The sequence below is a fragment of the Stomoxys calcitrans genome, chromosome 4 (genome assembly GCF_963082655.1).
Source record: "Stomoxys calcitrans chromosome 4, idStoCalc2.1, whole genome shotgun sequence".
NCBI classification, from domain to species: domain Eukaryota; kingdom Metazoa; phylum Arthropoda; class Insecta; order Diptera; family Muscidae; genus Stomoxys; species Stomoxys calcitrans.
In genome coordinates, this window is record NC_081555.1 from 115,902,030 (window position 1) to 115,925,922 (window position 23,893).

The 23,893-nt window shown below is 38.4% G+C and overlaps 1 protein-coding gene across 3 annotated transcripts in view; it reads right to left on the reverse strand.

Annotated features, from left to right (window-relative positions):
• Positions 1–23,893, reverse strand: part of LOC106081960 (uncharacterized) — a 612,487-nt gene that overhangs the window by 404,792 nt on the left and 183,802 nt on the right. For all 3 annotated transcript variants that reach the window (XR_009398108.1, XM_059367731.1, XM_059367730.1), the window contains 2 exons: positions 18,351–18,391; positions 10,292–10,338 (listed from right to left, as the gene is read on the reverse strand). The gene's annotated coding sequence lies outside the window, so the exon portion shown is untranslated. The remainder of the gene's footprint in view (positions 1–10,291; positions 10,339–18,350; positions 18,392–23,893) is intronic.

Consider the following 23,893-nt stretch of genomic DNA (forward strand, 5'->3'; position numbering starts at 1 on the left):
CCCGATACAGATCCCATGTAAATCGTTCTCTCTATTTTACTTCGTGAGCCCCAACGGGCGCAATTCTTATACGAATTGGCTGAAATTTTACACAGGTCTCCAACATATAATTTAATTGTGGTCCGAACCGGACCATATCTTGATATCGTTTTAATAGCAGAGCAACTCTTTTCTTATATCCTTTTTTGCCTAAGAAGAGATGCCGGGAAAAGAACTCGACAAATGCGATCCATGGTGGAGGGTATATAAGATTCGGCCCGGCCGAACTTAGCACGCTTTTACTTGTTTAACTTTTGTTAGAAAAAGTACGTCTTATGCATAGTGTGATTATTTATAGGCCTGATGGCTTCGCATTGCATGAAATGAAATGAATAAATAAATCTGTTGTATGGTCCTAATGTTGCACTTTTTCTCCACAGCAGTGCATCGAACTACAGAGGCGTAAGTAAGTATTGGTCAAATCACGCTCCTGTAGAGCCAGTGGACTATCCTCGGATTCAGGCCCCATTTCGAGCCTACGGCCCGTCTACATAGGGCCCAATATCCAGCCTTAAGTTGCTGGTTGAAGCCACCTCTGCAGGGAAAATGAGCCACATTATAGGAACTGAAAGGGGAATGTTTAGATATCAAAGAAAGGGGTGAGCTGCTTATCGAATATATTATTTGTAATAAAGAAAACAAACCGAGCTTTATAACCAGGAACAAGCAGGAGGTTGTTATATTTGTAGCCACATTTGCTTGCGGAGGTGGCGATCCTCGTCAAGCTCTGATAGGCAAGCAAGCTCGTTTCGGTCTATGTGACCCATCGTCGCGGAAGACCGCTTGTCATGCACTGGTTATAAACTGCAGTTGTAAGGCCTATAATGCTAATATATGGTATTGTGGTTTGGTGGACGGCATTTAGAAAGTTCACCGGATTCAAGGGATGGCTTGTTTGTGCATAACAGCCGCACTGAATTTTATGCCACACCTAATGCCTCCGAACATTGGTGCAACCACTGCTGTGAGGCTATGAAAGCTTTCCCTACAGACACTGTGTTATCCTTGACACAATGGCCGATATTCCAGGCAGTGGGGATTACATATTGCCTGAGCCGCCTTTTGAGAAAAAAATACTGGACCACTATTTGGGATAGAACCGATTAGAAGTTACATAAATATCTATATGAATGGTTTCAAATGAGACGACTAATTGGACTTTGGGTTGTATTTTGAAGAACTAGAACTGATCATATCGGGAAGGTGTATATCAAGCAGTGATCCTATCAATTAAAGAAGTGGTGGAATGGCTAAAATGTTATGTCTTAACGACGACTTGCATACAAATCTTCGCAGAAAGCTAGGCAGCCATTGAATCCCTGGAGAACGTATTTCAGAACACAAAAACCGCACTCGACTGTCACAGATCTCTTAAAGAGATGGCTGAATCGATCAAAATTCACCTGTTCTGGGTGCAGGCTCACAGAGAATACTCATTATGAACACTCCAAAATAATGTGGCCTAATCTAGAGTTGAAGAGGTCTACCATTTTCCTGTCGTTGGCGAGAACCGACGTCTCGGTCAGAGTATCTGTCATGACAGGTCACTGTCTAATCGGAAAACATGCTGACAGACTGCCGGTTGCAAGTTACGACCTTTGGGCGTCGAGGAAGAATATACTTTAGAACATCTGATGTATATGCGTCCCGTATTGGCAGATTAGGTTTTCATTTCTTTGAGAACTTAACTGATTTAGTGGATGTGAACATTCGCAAGATGTTGGGCTTTAAAAATGGAATTCAACTTTAGGAACTAGAAAGCATCTTTCTTCTACTGTCTCTGTGGTATTATAATGGTCGATAACGTCTAAGTGAGTATGATGGCGGACTGCCACTTAAATCTAACCTCACCTTACAGTGGCAGTTTATGCTTATAAGACAAAATGAATGATATCAACTCCCACAATGCCTGTAAACCCGATCAGATAAAGAAAATGGAGAAAGTTAGAAACTACAACTGTGAGATAGTCAGCAACTTTATCTACCGTAACCGAAACAAAGGATGCCAGTTTGGAAATAAAACGAAGGATAATGTTGGCTAACAGATGCCACTTTCAATTAAGAAAGCAGTTGTTGTTGTTGTTGCCGATGAAGGAATTCATCGGATCAATCCGGTACGTACAATCTGCTGCCATGGGAGTGAAAGCAGTTGAGGAGCAAAGCCATCTCACGACACTGAAACCTCCCGTGCCATTGTATGACTCCAAAGCATGGGTACTTGCGAAAGCAGATGAGGCAGTACTTGGAGTGTTTGAAAGAAAAATCTTTCGTAAAATATATGGAGAATATAGGTGTCGTATGAACTTCGAGTTGTGTTTTTTTCTTCACGTAACCAACACGCACGGGATGTCTCCTATATATGCAGTGCATTGCGATTCCAATTAGGAAAGTTAAAGGTTGGAGGTGGGAAAGAGGGAGTAGTGGTTATTGATATTCCTCTTAAATTTCCGAATGTCAATGTCGGTAGGAAAGACATTACCAGGAATTCGATTCCACATACGAATGGTTCGGGCGAAAAATTAATTATCTCGGTAATGTATGGTTCGATCGACTGGCCAATCAATTACAAACGGGTGTGAGTTCCTGGCAAGTCTTGTATTCCTGGTGAACATCCTAACGACAGGAATAAGAAGAAGAATGTCCCAGCTATTAAAATAATGATGGAGCAATACAACGCTACCCACATTCCTACAATGTTCAAGAGAAGCAATAGAGTGGACACTCTACTGTCCCCAATCAACATCATCGCTCTCCTTTGAAACCTGGTCAAGTAGCTCCAAGGATGATTTTGGAGCTTCTGTTCATATATGAGAGTAATATTCCATCCTCGGCCTGATGTAGGTAGTATAGATATTAAGAAGATCAGAAGAGGTGAAATATTTCTTGCACCTCTTAAGCAAGACCAAACACTTGAATGCTTCTTTTGACACTTCGCATACGTGTTTTGACCAACGGACATCGCATTATATCTTCATGCCCATAACATCGAGAGCATCCGACTGCTCAATATCTATACCGTCGATAGATATCGACGATTGGAGGCCACCGTAGCGCAGAGGTTAGCATGTCCGTCTATGACGCTAAACGCCTGGGTTCGAATCCTGGCAAGACCATCAGAAAAATTTTTCAGCTGTGGTTTTCCCCTCTTAATGCTGGCAACATTTGTGAGGTACTATGCCATGTAAAACCTCTCTCCAAAGAGGTGTCGCACAGCGGCACGCTGTTCGGACTCGGCTATAAAAAGGAGGCCCCTTATCATTGAGGTAAAACTTGAATCGGACTGCACTCATTGATATGTGAGAAGTTTGCCCCTGTTTCTTACTGGAATGTTCATTGGCAAAATTTGCAATTTGCAAGATATCGACGATTGTAGTGGATCAGTGAATCGCTTGTGAGACAAGAAACAGCACTGCGTCTTCTGTACGTTAAAGTATACTCTGTTCATTCTACCCCACTCGGAAATGGTTAACAAATCCTGGCAGAGCGTCTCATCCATAATGCGCCTCCTGTCCACAATGTATTGAGGACTAGGCCTATGTTCGAATGAATATCAATGACACAAACTACGATCATAGGCAAATGATTAGACTGGATTCGAAGTCTGACCCAATAGATTGAAGTCTGACCAAAGAGGCGGCCATAAAAGAAAACGCAAAAGGTGTTAGGGGTCGTTCCTTTCCATGGTAAATCTCCGAAAATTATTATTTCGCTAAAAATGTGGAAATTTTATATTCAAAATTCACATTTCAGTTTCATATAGCTTCACTCGGCCATTGTGCATCAAATAATACCTTCACGCATGTACTGATTATAATGGCTAGTATTACTATTATTGTTATTAATAAACTTTAAGCGTGGCGTTTTGCTCTTAAACGTTAAATTGTGCTATTTTCAAACCTAAATTAACTAGAGATCATTTAAATTTCACTCACTCACTCACCACCCATAGCAACAACAGACAAGGCAACATAAAAATTAATGAATCCTCATTAGGGCCAAGACAATGTAATTGGATACAATTTTTCCCCCTCTATTCAAAGAAGACTGCTTCAAATACACTTTCCCACTGCCAGCTATCTACCTACTTATGCACCTTTATTTGTATGTCCAGAGTTCAAAGCACAAAACTAGTAAAGTTGCTGGTAGAAGAGCGCAACGGAATCAAGGCAACAAAAAGCAAACGAATTAATGAACTTATCTGCGGCCACACAGGAAAGTAAACATCCGATGAAAACTTTGCTCGAATAAAAACAGCAACACCCTCAATAAAAAGTAGCAACTTAATAAAATCTAAAAATATAAAAAGCGTAGACATGATTCAACAAAACTGGGTATCAGAAAAACTTTCAATAAATTAAAAAGTGATTTTATAGGGTCAGCACTCATTTTGCATGCATTTTATAAAAAAGCTGATTTATGCACTGAGTAGTAGATTATTTATTTAATAGTTAATACCTGGTTGAACAATTATTCAAAGATATTAAACAAATAAGTCACATAAATTTAATGTATTTTGATTGTTATTGCATTTCAAAGGATTTCATTATTGCCTTTCAAGGGAATTCATATGACATGTATGCATGTTTAATGTTTGCTAATGTGGTATTTAATTAAAATGGTTTAGCATTAAAGTGTCATAGAACCAAATAAAAACTGGTAGTTTTTATCAAATCGAAATGGAAACATGTAAAAACGCATTAAGTTAAGCGGTGGCGAACTTGGATACCCACCACCATGGATTTATTTATTGTCTTATTTTATTATAACTATAGTAAATCCACATTAATATTCATATATGGCCCATATGGATTGTATTTGATTCAGGTATCGAGTGGCCGTATGCCTTATATTCTCAAATATCAGCGAAATTGAAAGATAAATCCGGACTAAAACCCTTAATCGGGGGATCAGTCTATATGACATTTGTATGTAAACTAGCCAAACCAGGCCCGCTCCGCATGGCCTGGTTTGGCCATGCGGGTGGAGACGCTACGCCCCTTAGGGTGGAGACGCTATGCCCCGAATGTGGATATTGAACTCGTGCCACTGTAGCTTATGTCCGCCTATGATGCTGAACGCAGGCGTGTGAATCCTGGCGAGTACATCGGTAAAAATTTAAAGCGGTGGCTATCCCTGGCGATATTTGCGTGGTTCCATGTCAAGCAAGGTCATTTAAAAATTCTCCCCAAAGAGGTGTCGCAATGCGGCACGACGTTTGGACTAGGCTATAAAAAAGGTTCCCTATCATTGAGTTTAAGCATAAATCGGAAAGCACTCATTGATGTGTGGGAAGTTTGCCCCTGCTCGGTTCCTGAGCAAATTTTTACTCTACTCCCAAAAGCATTTCTTTTGAGTCCTTTATTATGTTAGGTTTAAGTGGCCGTCTGCCATCAGACTCACTTAGACGTTTTCGTCCATTGTGATACCACAGGAAAGAAGATGCCTTCTAATCCCTACTGTTGAGCCATCCAGATCGCTTTAAAAAGCCCAATAACTTCTCAAAGAAATGAGAACCTAAAGTGGAACTTCTTCTAACTGATAGTGCGGGACACACACACAAAAGGTGTTCTATAGTCTCTTCTTCCTCGATGTCCTCACAGCTTCTGCTAAAGTCGTTGCTGGCAGCCTTCAGTTTTCCGATTAGACAGTGACCTGTCATGACGAACACAATGACTGAGACATCTGTTCTAGCCAATGAGAGCAACGCAGTAGACCTCTTCAAGTCTAGATGAGGCCACATAGTTTTGGAATGCTCACAGCCCCCTCTTTGTGATCATTTATCATTCGTTGCCCTTCGGCCCTGGCCTTAGCTTACTTACATGTCGCTAGAGGCATACCCACAGTTTCCAGTGTCCCCGGAGTGTTTAAGTCCTATATTACTGTACCGTTAATATTTTCTATTTAGGGGGTATTTCAGGGGTGGGGTGGCCACCCAGCCCTTAAAGTACATTTTATATGAGCATCATAATAGCACGATGGGTGTATAAGTTCTGTTTGAGGATATGGTAGACTCCAGGGTCTTTGTCCCGTAAATAGATCAATTTCCACCCTAAACAGCTTTTAAAAAATTTCGAACGAATCACATATTGGTAATATTCGAAATCTGGTGTTCTTGAAAATTAAGGTATTGAGAAGTGTTTATTAGGGGAGGGATGACACCCCAGACATTTCGGCTCAAATATGGATATCAAATTCGTGCACCACTCCCAAATCTCTGCAATTTGAGCCCCAAAATGCCATGGTCGGTAAATAGGAACCGTTTGGAGGGTGTTTTGGGGCTAGGGCGGCCACCTGCAATTTGCCCTGAAAATAGATTGAAATTCGTCCTTTACTCCCAAATAACGTTGATTTGAGCTGCATATTACCACAGTCGGAAAGTTTAGCTTAAGGACGTACTCCCAAACATTTGACTCCAAAATTGGATATCAAATTCATTTTCTATTCTCAAATACCTCTCATTTGAGTCCCATATTACCATAATGGGACAATTCATCTATTAGACGTATCTTTAGGAGGAAAAGCACCACCTAGACTTGAACCCAAATTTTAATGTCATATTCGTAATCTATTCCCAAATATCTTTCATTTGAATTCCATTTAGCCATGGTCGGCTGATGTGCACATTTGGGAGTATTTGGGGGTTGGGTGACCTCCAATTATTTGGACTCAATTTTTTATGCCATATTTGTAATCTACTGCCTAATACATTTCATTTGAGTCCCATATTGACATGAACTTCCAATATATCAGTTTAGAGGAGTATTGGGTTTGGGTGGCCCGCTGGGTACTTGGATCCAAATTTGTATACCATATTCGTTGTCTGGTCTCCAATACCTTTCATTTGATACCCTTATTGTGCCCATCGTACCATTTTTTGATATGGGTGGCGTCTTTGGGGTAAGAGGAGGGTCCGCCACCATCCGAAATCTAAAAATTATAAAACCTACGTTTCTTTCCACAAAAACCTACACAAAATTGGAAAATTTTAAGAAAATTCCGTTTTTGATTCTATGGAACAAACAAACAAACCAAGTCTCATATAGTCATGATGGGTCATATGTCCATTTGGGGCGTTTTTGGGGGGTGGGGTGATCCCCTACACTTCGATCTAATTTTGTACGCCAGATTCGTAATCTACTCCGCAGTAGCTTTCATTTGATACCCATATTGATATGGACCTTCAATTTGTCTGCTTTTAGAAGTTTTGGGATTAGTGCGACTTCTTGTGTACTTAGACCCAATTTTTAGCACCAGGTTCGTATTCAACTCTTCAATACCTTTCATTTGATACCCATAATGTGTCCATCGGTCTACTTTTGGTTTTGGGTGGCGTTTTTAGGGTAAGGGGAAGGCCCCTCCCCCCCATACGATATCTAAAAATTATAAAGCCTATGTTTCCTTCCAGACAAATTGTTTTTATGCCCATTAGAGGCTTTTTTGTGGTTTTGTGATTTTTTATGCCAGATTCGAAGTTTACTCCAGAATATCTTTCATTTGAGTCCCATATTGACATGGACGTACAATAAGCCTGTTTGGGTGAGTTTCGGGGTTTGGGTGGCCTGATGGGTACATAGACTCAAATTCTTAAACCATATTCATATTCTACTCTGCAATACCTTTCATTTGATACCCATATTGACCCGATCGGTCTACCATCGATTTTGGGTGGCATTTTTGGCATAAAGGGGAGGGCCCGTTCCCCTTATAATATTGAAAAATTATATAGCTTATGGTTCCTTCCAGACCAACCTACACAATATGCGAAAATTTCGAGAAAATCGGTTTTGCCGTTTATCAGTCTATACGGAACAAACAAACCGAGTCCCATATATCCGTGATTGGCTAATGTGACCATTTTGGGAGTTTCTGTGGGCGTGGGGTGGCGCCCTATACTTCGACATGAATTTGTATGCCAGATTCGTTACTTTTCATTTGATACCCTACTTTTCATTTGATACTCATATTGTCCTTATCGGTCCACTTTTGATTTTGGGTGGTGTCTTTGGGGTAACGGTGGAGGGTTCGCCCCCTTCGGTTATCAATAAATTATAAAGCTTATTCCAACTTCCTGACCATAGTCGTAATCTACTCCCCAATGCCTTTCATTTGAGTCCCATTTTGTCATAATCGTCAGATAAACCAATTCTAAGGGGTTTTGATGCTGAGGCGGCCCCCCAGGTTCTTGGACCTAGCTTTTATTATGAAATTCGTACTCTACTGTTGAATACCTTTCATTTGAATCCCATATGGTCCCGATCGGTTCATTTTTTTTTTTTTTTGGTGGTATTTTTGGCATAAGGGAAAGGGTCCGCCCCCTCCCGATCGATATCAAATAACTATATAGCCTATGTTTCCTTCCAGACCTATACAATCTGTGAAATTTTCAAGGTAATCGGTTCAGTCGTTTTTGAGTCTATACGGAACAAACAAACACAAATGGAATTTTATATATAAGATATGTAAACTAGCCGAACTCTTATATCTTTATAGGGTGAATACGCTTCGCCCCGAATGTAGATATTGAACTCGTGCCACTATAGCCTATGTCCGCCTATGACACTGAACGCAGGCGTTCGAATCCTGGCGAGAACTTCGGTAAAAATTTAAAGCGATGGTCGGTGGAGACTACCCTGCACGAGGTTGTGCATAAAATAGAAGAATCCTTCGATGCCAAAACATACACACTGGCGGTATGCATTGACATCGAGGGGGCTTTTAACAATGTGCGGACTGATCCAATCCTTAGACCAGTACCGGGTGACCCGGCCCTTAGAGACTGGATAAACCATATGCTAAAGAACATGTGGATAAATTGCGTGTCCCATGGCATAAATATAAGCGAGAAAGGGGTATAGGCCACGCCACAGGGGGCATTTTATCGCTACTCCTATGGGTGACCCCCATAAATGACCTATTATGGATGCTGACTGAGGAGAGATTTGAACCCGCCTGCTATGCAGACGATGTTATAATGCCTCTTAAAGGTAAGGATCCGAACCAGCTTTGCAGAAGGGCCGAAAGGATCGTATATATATGGCTTATGACTGGACTAGAGTTAGGGGTCTCAATGTTATCCCAGAGAAGACTGAAATATGCCTGTTCACGAGGAAGACATATGTGGGCCAATTTGACACACCACATTTCCTCAATAAAACGATTTCGACAGCTGACAAGGTCAAATACTTAGGAATGATTTTGGATAGGAAACTTAATTGGAAGTGTCACATGAGGAGGCTCACAGATGTTTGGCACTATGTAGATGGGCCATAGGCTTCAAATGGGGCCTAAATCCGAGGATAGTCCACTGGCTCTACAGAAGAGTGATTAGACCAATACTTACTTACGCCTAAGAAGTTTGGTGGACTGCTAAGGAAAAAAGGGACAAAATAAAGACCATACAATAGGTTCCGAGAACATGTTGTCGTAGCATAGGCAGAGCAATGAGGACCACGCCCACCAAGGCACTGGATACTTTTCTAGATATCCGACCCATTTAATACAGATTAAGTGTGAGGCATCCACTGCGGCTATAAGACTTAAGGCGATGGGAGAATAGATTGGGGATGGGAGCAGCTCATACCATCGCGGTATAATCGAAGTGACGATAGGAAACCTCAAAGGAAGGGCAGATGTTTCCGATCGTATTCCTGAGGCAACACTTGAGATCGAGTGCGAAGCACTGCTGCCAGCGGCACAGTATTGGACTGACGGAACCCTAGTATTGTCATCTGTAAGATCATGTTACATGGATGAATCAAAGCTAGAGGAGAGAGTGGGCCTGGAGATCCACCTAGGTTGAGAACCCAGGGACTAAAATTTGTTTTAGACTGACGGACCATTTTTACAAACCCCAAAAAATCATTTTCTTGTCTTTCATCTTTAACAATTTTTAGCGAATTTTGGATTCTGATCATATACTCTACAAAAATTTCTGTAAAATTTTCCTTGTAGTTACAAACCCAATTGTTTTCAGTTCTGCTAAACGTTTTCCCTCGAAATTTTCAACACAATTTTAGGCTTTAAAATGATAATAGTTACATGGTTGTTAACCACACATTTGCAAAACAAACAAATCAGTTTCATTGTACAGCAATATGATGAAATTCCAAGGAATTGTAATTAAACATGATCAGTTTGCTTTTCTTATCCTTTCATATCTATTATTATTGCTCTTTGAAAGCATAAACGTTTGGTATTCTATCAATGTTTGTGTTAGACCACAAACATGATGTTTATGAAATTTTTAACTTACCTTAATTGAATGTTCTGGGAAGCCTTTCAATGTAGCATTTGAGAATACTGTAAAGAAACAAAGTAAAACAATTAATACTTTCAATTAGGTTTGAGTGGCTATGATATGGAATGTAGTGTAGGATTTGAGGGACAGAAAATAAAACGAAGTAAACTTTATAACTATTTAAACCTTATGTTGTTGAATAAGGGACTTTGTGGTAACAATTTTGTAAGCAAAATATGTAAAGCTAGGATGCATGAAACAATTTGAAATTTTAATTAAATAGCATGGTACCATTAAGAGGTAGCGTCATTAGCACAACAACAAAAATCTACTTCAAAAGAAACTGCCTTAATTGGCAAATGCTGTGAATTCTAATGTCAAAGTTTAAAGGGTTTAAAAAAAATAGTTGTTTTACAATTTATCTTCTTCAAATGTGATCTAAATTTGTAATTTCATCATTATAACACTGTTATGTTGCTTATTTTGTTGCCATGCCAAGTAAGAGCGTGCCAAGTTCGGCCGGGCCGAATCTTATATACCCTCCACCACGCATAGCATTTGTCGAGTTCTTTGCGCGGTATCTCTTTTTAGACAAGCAAAGAATAATGAATAATAACTGTTATGCTATTGAAGCTATATCAAGTTATAGTCCGATTCGGAACATAAATAAATTGAATACTGAACATTGCAGAATATTTCAGTTCATTCGGATAAGAATTGGGCCTTGTAGGGCCTTAAGAAGTAAAATAGAGAGATCGATTTATATGGGAGCTGTATCGGGCTATAGACCGATTCAGACCATAATAAACACGTATGTTGATGGTCATGAGAGGATCCGGCGTACAAAATTTCAAATGCAAATCTGATAATAATTGCGACCTATAGAAGCTCAAGAAGTCAAGTCCCCAGATCTGTTTATATGACAGCTATATCAGGTTATGAACCGATTTGAATCATACTTTGCACAATTGGTGGATATCAAAACAAAACACGTGCAAAATTTCGTTCCAATCTGATAAGAATTGCGCACTCTAGAAGCTCAAGAAGTCAAGACCCAAGATCGGATTATATGGCAGCTATATCAGGTTATGGACCGATTTCAACCAAACTTGGCACAGTTGTTGGATATAATAACAAAACACGTCGTGCGAAATTCCTTTCAAATCGGATAAGAATTGCGCCCTCTAGAGGCTCAAGAAGTCAAGACCCAAGACGGTTTATATGGCAGCTACATCAGGTTATGAACCGATTTGAACCATACTTGGCACAGTTGTTGGATATTATAACAAAACACGTCGTGCAAAATTTCATTACAATCGGATAAGAATTGCGCACTCTAGAGGATCAAGAAGTCAAGACCCAAGATCGGTTTATATGGCAGCTATATCAAAACATGGACCGATACGGCCCATTTACAATACCAACCGACCTACACTAATAGGAAGTATTTGTGCAAAATTTCAAGCGGCTAGCTTTATTCCTTGGGAAGTTAGTGTGCTTTCGACAGATAGACGGACGGACGGACGGACTGACGGACTGACGGACTGACGGACGGACATTGCTTGATCGACATAAAATGTCGCGACGATCAAGAATATATATACTTTATGGGGTCTCATACGAATATTTCGAGTAGTTACAAACAGAATGACGAAATTAGTATACGCCCCATCCTATGGTGGAGGGTATAAAAAGTAGCTGTACTTCTTCGAAAGTCAGCGTGCTTTCGACACACAGCCCGACATACGGACATAGCTAGATCGACTTAAAATGACATGACGATCAAGAATATGTATACTTTATGGAGTCGTAGAAGCATATGCAAGGTGTTACAAACAGAACGACGAAATTAGTATACCCTCTCTCCTATGGTGGTGGATATAGAAAAAATCAATAAGGAAAGGCAAAAGTCGGGCGGTGCCGACTTTTTAATACCCTACACCTTCCCTATAGGCACAAAGAGGGAGCTATGTCTAATTCTGAAACAATTTTGATGGACCTCGGCGAATGTTTTCAGATGGGTTATTAAACAATCCGTATCACATTTCGAGCAAATATGTTCAAACTGTAATAACTGCGGTTTACAAATGATGACATTATTGCAAATTACCCAAAACTTTAAGAACATATATATGGGAGCTATATTTAATTCTAAACCGATTTCGAGCAAACTTCTCCAATAATGTGGTACTCGTCGAGAAAAGCGTTGTGCGAAATTTGGGCAAGATTGATCAAAAAATGCGCTTGCAGTGGCTCTAGAAGTGAAAATCGGGGGATATACATATATGACAGCTATATCTAAATCTGAACCGATTCTACGAAATTCACCGGGAATGTCGAGAGTCATAAGGAAATCCTCCCTGCCAAAATTCAAGAGAATCGGGTAACAAATGGCCATTTTATTGCAGTATTACTGCAAATCGGAGGAACATATAAATGGGAGCTATACACAAATCTGAACCGATTTCTAGCAAACATCTCCGATAATGTGGTACTCGTCGAGGTCAGCGTTGTGCAAAGTTTTGGGAAGATTCGTCAATAAATGCGCTTGCAGTGGCTCCAAGAGTCAAAATAGGGCGATATATATAAATGAGAGTTATATCTAAATCTGAACCGATTTCAATTATATTCACCTGTAATGTCGAGAGTTACAAGAAAATCCATCCTGCCGAAATTCGAGAGAATCGGTTAATAAATGACCATTTTATTGCATTTTTCCTGCAAATCGAACGAACATATATATGGGAGCTATACACAAATCTGAACCGATTCCTAGCAATCTTCTCAGATATTATGGTAGTCGTCGAGAAAGGTGTTGTACAAAATTTTGGGAAGATTGGTCAATAAATGCGCTTGCTGTGACTCTAGAAGTAAAAATCGGGCGATATATATATATATATATATATATATATATATATATATATATATATATATATATATATATATATATATATATATATATATATATATATATATATATATATATATATATATATATATATATATATATATATATATATATATATATATATATATATATATATATATATATATATATATATATATATATATATATATATATATATATATATATATATATATATATATATATATATATATATATATATATATATATATATATATATATATATATATATATATATATATGTATATATATATATATATATGATATATATATATATATATATATATATATGTATATATATATATATATATATATATATATGAGCTATATCTAAATCTGAACCGATTTCAATGACATTCACCTGTAATTTCGAGAGTTACAAGAAAATCCTCCCTGACAAATTTCGAGAGAATCGGTTAATAAATGACCATTTTATTGCAGTATTACTGCAAATTGGACGAACATATATATGGGAGCTATATCCAAATCTGAAACGATTTTTTCCAACTTCAATAGACTTCGTCTCTAGGCTGAAAAACATGCCCATACCTAAATTCGAAACGATCGGATGAAAATTGCGACCTGTAGTTTGTACACAAGTTAACATGGACAGACGGACATAGCTAAATCGAATCTGAAAGTGATTCTGAGTAGATCGGTATACTTATCAATGGGTCTATCTCTCTTCCTTTTGGGTGTTACAAGCTAATTCACTTTAGTTATAATACCCTGTACCACAGTAGTGGTGTAGGGTATAAATAGTACTCAGCTGTTCACATGACCTCACCTTGAATAGCTTAAAATTTCACCATTAGTACAATGTGGCGTATGTGGAATGTGCATCAGTCGTAGATACCACAAAAGTAACTCATACGCACCCAATGACCACAAACCAACGTACAATCAAATGCTTGATGCGAAACAAATAAATCCTATACAGTGGCGCAGATATGTCTACATACCATTACAAGAATAGCAGTTACGTATAGTTTATTATAGTTTAGATAAAAATTTACTCAAAAATTTTTAACTAATTAGAAAGCCTGAAACCATGGTAAACAATTTTAGCAACGAAAGACATTTGAAAAAAAACTTTTTCGTACACTGAGTGGGGTATGTAGACTCTTCTGTGCCACTGTATGTATTAAAATTACTACAACACTTAAAAAATCTCAGCTGAACTTGAGCTTGCCCTTGACCATAACATTTCTTCCATGACAAAGTGTAAAACATGTTTCTTAATTTCTTTGCCCACTATCCTTAAGTTCAGTTCAATGCAGAACATTTAGAAACCTTTGCAAATATTGCAGGACCAAGGAAAGAGCAATCATTTTCTTCCATTTTATGATAAATTGGTATGTGACACTGCAACAAATGTGAAGACCGTATAAATTACTTTTTTTATTTTTCTTAAATGAACACAACAAAGCAATTATGTTGTCATTGTGTTATGGATGGTTGAATGGAGCAGAATACAAGATAAGTTTTGAGAGAATAATATATTTTAAGCTAATACAATGTGAAAATTAAATGCAGCATTTTAAAAGATACAGAGACAAGAAATGGAGAGATTTAATTTTTTTTCAAATTGCAAGAAATATATTTACTTTATTTTTATACCCTAAACCATAGGATGGGGGTATACTAATTTCTTCTTTAAGTTTGTAACACCTCGAAATATTCATCAAAGACTCTATAAAGTATGTATATTTTTAATAGTCTCGAAACTTTAAATCGATATAACCATGTCCGTCCGTCTGTCTGTCTGTCGAAAGCTCGCTAACTTTCGAATGGATAAAGGTTCTTGAAATTTTGCATAAATACGTTCTATTTGCATAAATACGTTCGCAATTATTATCCGATTTGATTGAAAGTTTGAATGAAGTGTTTTGTTCTAACTTCAAAAACTGCGCCAAGAATGGTTCAAATCGTTTCATAATCTGAAATAGCTCCCATATAATCTGATCTCGAATCTTGACTTCGGCGGCCTCTAGAGGGCGCAATTATTATCGGCTTTGGTTGAAATATTGCACGAGGAGTTTTGGTTTGACCGTCAACTACTGCGCGAAGTATGGTTAAAATTGGTTCATAACCTGATATAGCTCCCATATTAACCGATTTCGGATCTTGACTTCTTATGGCAATAGAAGGAGGCATTCTCATCCGATTTGCCTGAAATTTTCCAAGAAGTGTTCTAGATAGAACGTCAACAACTGTGCCGAGTATAGTTTAACTCGGTTCTTAACCTGATGTAGCTCCCATATAATCCGTATAACAATATGTATAACATTTTTTTAGCGATTAGCAATTGCAAATATTCTCTAAGAAAATCTAATTTTAGCAAAATTGTCCTTGTTATTTCCTAATTTTTTATGATTGCCAGCAATGAAATATTTTTTTGTTAATTATGCCCACCATCATAGGATGAGGGTATACTAATCTTGTCATTCCGTTTGTAACACTTCAAAATATTCGTCTTAGACTCCCATCAATCTGGGTTTGTTTGTTTTTATGTTTGTTTGTCGGTTTGTTTGTTTGTTCCTTGAAATTTTCACAGATTGTATAAGTTGGTCTGGAGGCCACCGTAGCGCAGAGGTTAGCATGTCCGCCTATGACGCTGAATGCCTGGGTTCGAATCCTGGCGAGACCATCAGACAAAATTTTCAGCGCTGGTTTTCCCCTCCTAATGCTGGCAACATTTGCGAGGTTCTATGCCATGTGAAACTTCTCTCCAAAGAGGTGTCGCACTGCGGCACGCCGTTCGGACTCGGCTATAAAAAGGAGGCCCCTTATCATTGAGCTTAAACTTGAATCGGACTGCACTCATTGATATGTGAGAATTTTGCCCCTGTCCCTTAGTGGAATGTTCATGGGCAAAAAAAAAATTTGCATTTGTGTAGGTTGGTCTGAAAGGAAACATAGGCTATAAAATTTGTTGATAACGGGAGGGGGCGGACCCTCCTCCTAACCTCAAAAGTACTACCCAAAAATAAAAGTGGACCTATCGGAACAATATGTGATTCAAATGAAAGATACTCAGGAGTAGAGAAAGAATTTCATAATAAAAGTAGGGCCCAAGTACGTGGGGGGCCGCCCTAGCCCCAAAACCCTTTAAAATAGGTTTATTTGACGATCAAGACAATATGGGACTCAAATGAAATGTGTTCGGAAGTAGATTACGAATTTGGTCAGGAAGTAGGAATAGGCTTTATAATTTTTTTATAACGTAAGGGGGCGACTCTCCACCGTTACCCTAAAAATACCACGTAAAATCAAAAGTGTACCGATTATGACAATATGGATACCAAATGAAAAGTATGGGGGAGTAGATAACGAATCTGGCATAAAAATTCATGTCGAAATATAGGGGGTGACCCCACCCCCACAAAAACGCCCAAAGTGGGCACTTTAGCCGATCACTGCTATATGGGACTCCGTTTGTTTGTTCCGTATAGACTGAAAAACGGCAGAACCGATTTTCTCGAAAATTTAGCATATTGTGAAGGTTGGTCTGGAAGGAAACATAGGCTATATAATTTTTTGGTATCGGAAAGAAGAGGGTCCGTCCCTCTCCCTTATGCCAAAAACATAACCCAAAATTAAAAATGAACCGATCGAGACAATATAAGTATCAAATAAAAGGTATTGGAGAGTAGAATACGAATATGGTATTAAAATTTGAGTTTGAGGCCGCCCAAACCCGAAAACTGCCCCAAATAGACATATTGGACGTTAATTTCAAGATGGGGCTCAAATGAAAGGTTTTCGGGAGTAGATTTCGAATCTGGCATACACAATCAGATCGAAGTAAAGGGGTCATGCCACCCCTCAAAAAATCCATTAGACCCATTATGACTACATGATACTTAGCTGAACCAATTTTCTTAATATTGTCATAGATTGTGTACGTTTGTCTGGAAGGAAACATAGGCTGTATAATTTTTAGATATCAGGTGGAGGCGGACCTTTCCCTTTACCCCAAAAACGCCACCCATATCCGAAAGTGGTCCGATGGGCACAATAAGGGTATCACATGAAAGGTATTGGAGACCAGAACACGAATATGGTATTAAAATTTGGGTTCAAGTACACAGTGGTAACCTAGTCAAGTACGGTTCGATTTAGTCTATAACCTGATTAAGCTCCAATTTAAACCGATCTCCCGATATGATTTCTTGAGCCCGATTTGGTTGAAATATTGCATGTTGTGTTCTGTTATGACTTCCAACAAGTATGTAAAGTACGGTTCGATTCAGTCTATAACCTGATTTAGCTCCCATTTAAACCGATCTCCCGATTTGACTTCTTCAGCCCTTAAAAGCCGTAATTTTTGTCTGATTTGGCTGAAATTTTGCACGTAATGTTCTGTTATGGCTTTCAACAATTGTGCTTAGTACGGTCCAAATCGGTCTATAACCTGATATAACTCTCATATAAACCGATCTCCCGATTTGACTTCTTGAGCCCCTGGAAGCCTTAATTTTTATCCGATTTGGCTAAAATTTGTCACATAGTGTTATGTTATGACTTCCAATAACTGTGTCTAGTACGGTCCAAATCGGTCTAAAACCTGATATAACTCTCATATAAACCGATCTCTCGATTTGACTTCTTGAGTCCTTACCACCGCAATTTTTGTCCGATTTGGCTGAAATTTTGTATGCGGTGTTCTCTTACGACTTCCAACAACTGTGCCAAATACGGTCCAAATCAGTCTTTAACCTGATATAGTTACCATGTAAACCGGTCAACTTATGATCCTTGTTCGTTTCCTAGACCTTTAATTTTTGCTGGTTTGACAGAAGTTTGGTATGCAGATTAAAGTTATGCCCTTCAACTAAATTTGGTGGGGTCCCAAGATTCGATACGGCCGAACTTAGCACACTTTAACCTGTTTTTTTTATTATTTTTTCGTGGAAATTTACACCACAATTTAAGATTTTTTATAAAATTAATTACATTGTTGTAAAACCACACATTTGTGGTATCTACCAAATCAGTTTTGTTGTACAACGTTTTGATTGTATATCCAAAGAGGAGTATTTATCTTTTCTTACCCTTTCATACTTCTATTATTATTGATCTTTGAAAGCAGTAACGTTTGGTCTGCAATCAATGTTTGTGATACATGTGAAATTATAAACCTACCTTAATTGAATGCAAGCCTTTTAATGCAGTATTTGAGAAAACTGTAAAGAAAAACAGAAAGAAAATTTATAGTTACAATAACGTGTGTGTGTGTGTGTGTGTATAGTTATGATATATAAGGGTGTAGGAGCAGGGTTACAGAAAAAAATCCAATACAACGTAGAAAACTAAGAAAATTTTATTATTTTTATTTCCACCACCACACGATGCGGTTAGATATATACTTTCATTCATAGCATGTTATTATTGGGTTGGCCAAAAAGTAATTGCGGATTTTTTAAAAGAAAGTAAATGCATTTTTTATAAAATTTAGAATGAACTTTAATCAAATATACTTTTTTTACACTTTTTTTCTAAAGCAAGCTAAAAGTTACAGCTGATAACTGACAGAAGAAAGAATGCAATTACAGAGTCACAAGCTGTGAAAAAATTTGTCAACGCCGACTATACTTTTTGGCAACCCAATATATCGCTTTGTGGCTGTACAAAGTGTATGTAGCCAAATTGACCCATGATCGGTTAATAAATGCGTTAGCATAGTCTCTAAATTTATTTTATATATGGTAGCTATATGTAAATCATAGCCGATTTATTTCAATTTCTATAAGCTTTGTCTCTACGCCAAAAAAAAAAACAAGTAAAGGCGTGCTAAGTTCGGCCGGGCCGAATCTTATACAATATACCCTCCACCATGGATCGCATTTGTCGAGTTCTTTTCCCGGCATCTCTTCTTAGGCAAAAAAGGATATAAGCAAAGAATTGCTCTGCTATTAGAGCGATATCAAGATATGGTCCGGTTTGCACCACATTTATATTTTATGTTGGAGAACTGTGTAAAATGTCAACCAATTTGAATAAGAATTGCGCCCTTTGGGGGCTCAAGAAGTAAAATGGAGAGATCGATTTATATGGAATAAATAATAATAAACACGTATGCTAATGGTCATGAGAGGATTCGTCGTACAAAATTTCAGGCAAATCGGATACTAATTGTGACCTCTAGAGGCTCAAGAAATCAAGTCCACAGATCTGTTTATATGACAGCTAAATATATCAGGTTATGAACCGATTTGAACCATACATGGCACAGATATTGGATATCATAACAAAATACTACATGCAAATATTCAGCCAAATCGGATAGGAATTGCGCCCTCTAGAAGCTCAAGAAGTCAAGTCCCCAGTTCTGTTTATATGACAGCTATATCAGTTTATGAACCGATTTGAACCATACTTGGCACAGTTGTTGGATATCATAACAAAACACGTCTTGCAAAATTCCATTCAAATCGGATAAGAACTGCGTCCTCTAGAGCCTCAAGAAGTCAAGACCCAAGATCGGTTTACATGACAGCTATATCAGTTTATGAACCGATTTGAACCAAACTTGGCACAGTTATTGGATATAAAAAAACACGTCGTGCAAAATTCCATTCAAATCGGATAAGAATTGCGTCCTCTATAGGCTCAAGAAGTCAAGACCCTAAATCGGTTTATATGGCAGCTATATCAAAACATGGATCGATATGGCCCATTTACAATACCAATCGACCTACACTAATAAGAAGTATTTATGCAAAATTTCAAGCGGCTAGCTTTAGTCCTTCGGAAGTTAGTGTGCTTTCGACAGACGGACGGACAGATGGACGGACGGACATGGCTAGATCGACAGAAAATGTCGCGACGATCATGAATATATATACTTTATGGGGTCTCAGACGAATATTTCGAGTATTTACAAACAGAATGACGAAATTAGTATACCCCCCATCCTATGGTGGAGTCTATAAAAACAGTTTCAAATTGAAGACGATTGAATCGGAGGTGTACATAAATTAACATGGACAGACGAACTTAGCTAAATCGAACCAGAAAGTAATTCTAAGTTGATTGGTATACTTATCAATGAATTTGTCTCTCTTCCTTCTGGGTGTTACAAAACAAATGCTCTACGCTATAATACCCTGTATCACAGTAGTCTTGAATGGTATACAATTTTAATGTAAAGACAGGGTGGCGTATGTTGTATGTGAATAAGCGGAAACAACCACAAAAGTAACTCATACGCACCCATTGACCACAAACAATGTATTGTATGAACGATACGAATCAATGCTAAATACATTACTTAAAAATTACACATTTCAATTTCCTATCTTTGGCCTTGGCATTGACCATGACATTTTTTTCTGACAAAGTGTAAAACATGTTTTTACATTTTGTTGGTTTCTTTCCTTAAAGTCACTTCAATGCATAAAATCTAAAAACCTTTGCAGTGTCCAGGAAGTGAAAACAAATTTCTTCCATTTTATGATAAATTGGTATATGACACTTCAGCAATTCAATTGTGAGGACCACATAAATTACATTTTTATTTGTCTAAAATGAACACAATAGAGCAATTATGTTGTCATTGTGTTATGGATGGTTGTGCAGAATGTTGAGAGCCCATAAGAGAAGAGTTCATTCATTTTTGTTTATAATATCGATTTCCAACCCAAAACGGTATAAATGTATATATTATTGATCGTTGTAAAAATCTAAGACCATCTAGCCATGTCCATCCGTCTGCCAGTTGAAATGATGCTAGTCTTTAAAAATAGAGATATTGAGCTAAAATGCACACAGATTATTTCTTATCCATAGGCAGGTTAAGTTAAAAGATAGGCTGTATCGGATTATATCTTGATATAGACCGCATAAAGAACGATCTGCCGATTTTCAAAAGCCACAACCTCTTCTGGGCGATCTGGGAAAAAGAACATATATCCGTTGATTGCAACCTCAGTATACTATAACCCATACTTAAGAAAGGAGGCAACACAGAATGTGCCGACTACAGAGGAATAAGTCTGCTCCCCATCGCATACAAGACACTCTCGAGCGTACTGTGTGAAAGAATAAAACCTTATGTCAATGAGAATATTGGGCCCTTTCAATGCGGCTTGAGACCTGATAAATCCACCCTAGACCAGATATTCACAATGCGCCAAATCCTGGAAAAGATCCGAGAAGGACATATCAACACCTACCTACCATCTCATTGTTGACTACAATGCTGCTTTTGATACCCCTTTACGTTCAAAGGTATTTCAAGCCATGTCTGAGTTTGGTATCCCTGCACAATTAATAAGATTCTGCAAGATGACACCTGCTGATATATGTTCCTCAGTAAGAATAGGATAGAATCACTCCGAGCCATTCAATACCAAAGGAGTGATATCTTTAATATCCTGGAGAGAGATCAAACGGGATGCCGATGTAAATGGATATGGCACACTACCCACAAGAAAACACATGCTATTCTTTGGTCCTTGGGGATTGCAAATAGGTCATATCGTTTCAGATTTTGAGATAGCCGGAGATAGAACGGATCCCCAGTTTTGACTTCTTGAGCCCCTACAGATGGAAATCTGGTACAAGGAATTGGTTTTTGAATTTTAATATATGTGTGTTCCAAATCCAAATCGGTGGGAGCCACCGTGGTGCATAGGTTAGCATGCCCGCCTATCGTGCCCAAACGCCCGGGTTCAAATCCTGCCGGCGAGAACACCTTAAAATATTTTTCAGCGGTGGTTATCCCTTCACCAAATGCTGGCGACATTTGTGAGTATTTCAGCCATGTACAACTTCTCAACCAAGAGGTGTTACTTTTCAGTGGCACGCCGTTCGGACTCTGCATTAAACAGGAGGTCCCCTTATCACTGAGCTTAAATTTGAAACGGGCAGCACACAATTGATATTGTGAGAAGTTAATTTCCTCCTAATTTGTTCCGTAATGGGATGTTTGGGAAACACTAAACACATTGTTCCAAATCGGTATATAAAGCTACAAACCGATAACCGGAATTGACTTTTTGAGCCCCTAAAAGCCTCAGTTTTTACCTGAATGACTGAAATTTGGCACAGGACATCTGCAATGACTTCGAACATCCATGCCAAATATCATCCGAATCTGTCTTTATGTTGATAAAGCCCCCACTCAAACCGATCCCCAGATTTGACTTCTTGAGCACCTAGAGGCCTTAATTATACCCTCCACCGTAGAATGAGGGATATGCCTATTTTGTCATTCCGTTTGTAACACTTCGAAATATGCATCTAAGATCCCATAAAGCATGTATATTCTTGGTCGTCATGTCATTTTGAGTCGATCTAGCCATATCCATCCGTCCGTCCGTCCGTCTGTCGAAAGCACGCTAACTTGCAAAGGAGTAAAGCTAAGCGCCTGAAATTTTGCACAAAACTTCTTATAAGTATAGGTCGGTTGGGATTGCAAATGGGCCAAATCGGTCCATGTTTTGATATAGCTACCATATAAACCGATCTTGGGTCTTGACTTCTTGAGCTTCTTGAGATTCTGGAGGGCGCTATACCTATCCGATTTGGCTGACAACTTACACGTGGTATTCTGGTATCAACTGATATAGCTGCCATACAAACCAACCTTAGGTCATGACTTCTACAAGGCGCAATTCTTATCCGATTTGGCTGAAATTTTGTATGAAGTATTCTAGTATAACTCCTAACAACTGTGCCAATTATAGTCTAAATCAGTCCATAACCTAATATATCCATCATATAAACCGATCCCCCGATTAGAATTCTTGAGCTTCTATAGGGCGCAATTCCTATCAGATTTGGCTGAAATTTTGCACGACGTGTTTCGTTATGACTTTCAACAACTGTGCTTAATATGGTCCAATTAGCTGTCATATAAACCTATCTTGGGTCTTGACTTTTTGAGGTTCCTGATGGCGCCCTTCTTATCCGATTAGGCCGAAATTTTGCACGAAGTGTTTTATTTTGACTTCCAACAACTGTGCTAAGAAAGGCTGAAATCGGTCCATAACCTGATATAGCTGACACTTGGCTTAAATTTTGTACAACGGCTTCTACAATGACATACGTGTCCAATATGATCTGAATCGATCTATAGACTGATGCTGCTCCCGATTATGCTTCTTGAGCCCCTACAAGGCGTAATTCTTATCCGAATAGAATGAAATATAACCAAATGACGTCTTCAATATTCAATTCATTTATAGTCCGAATCGGACTTTAACTTGATATAGCTCCAATAGCAAAACAATTCTTATCCATTGTTATTTGTTGGCCTGAAAAGAGATACCACGCAAAGAACTCGACAAATGCGATTCATGGTGGAAGGTATATAAGATTCGGCCTGACCGAACTTAGAGCGCTCTTACTTGTTTTCAGCTGGTTTCGTTGAAAATTGGCTTAGTTTTTGACCCAGCCGAACATAATACGCTTTTACATGTTACTTGTTATACCCTTCACCTTAGGAGGGTTAACATTCCGTTTGTAAGACATCGAAATATGGATGTGAGACCGAACAAAGTATATATTTTTGATCGTCTTAACATTATAAGTCGAATAAGCCAAGTCTTGACTTTCTAGGTCGAATAAGCCATGTCCATCAGTGTGTCGATGGCACGCATACTTCCATGGAATAACGTAGACGCATGGAATTTTTAACGAATACTTCCTCTTAGCGAATGTCAGATGGGACTTTTGCAGTC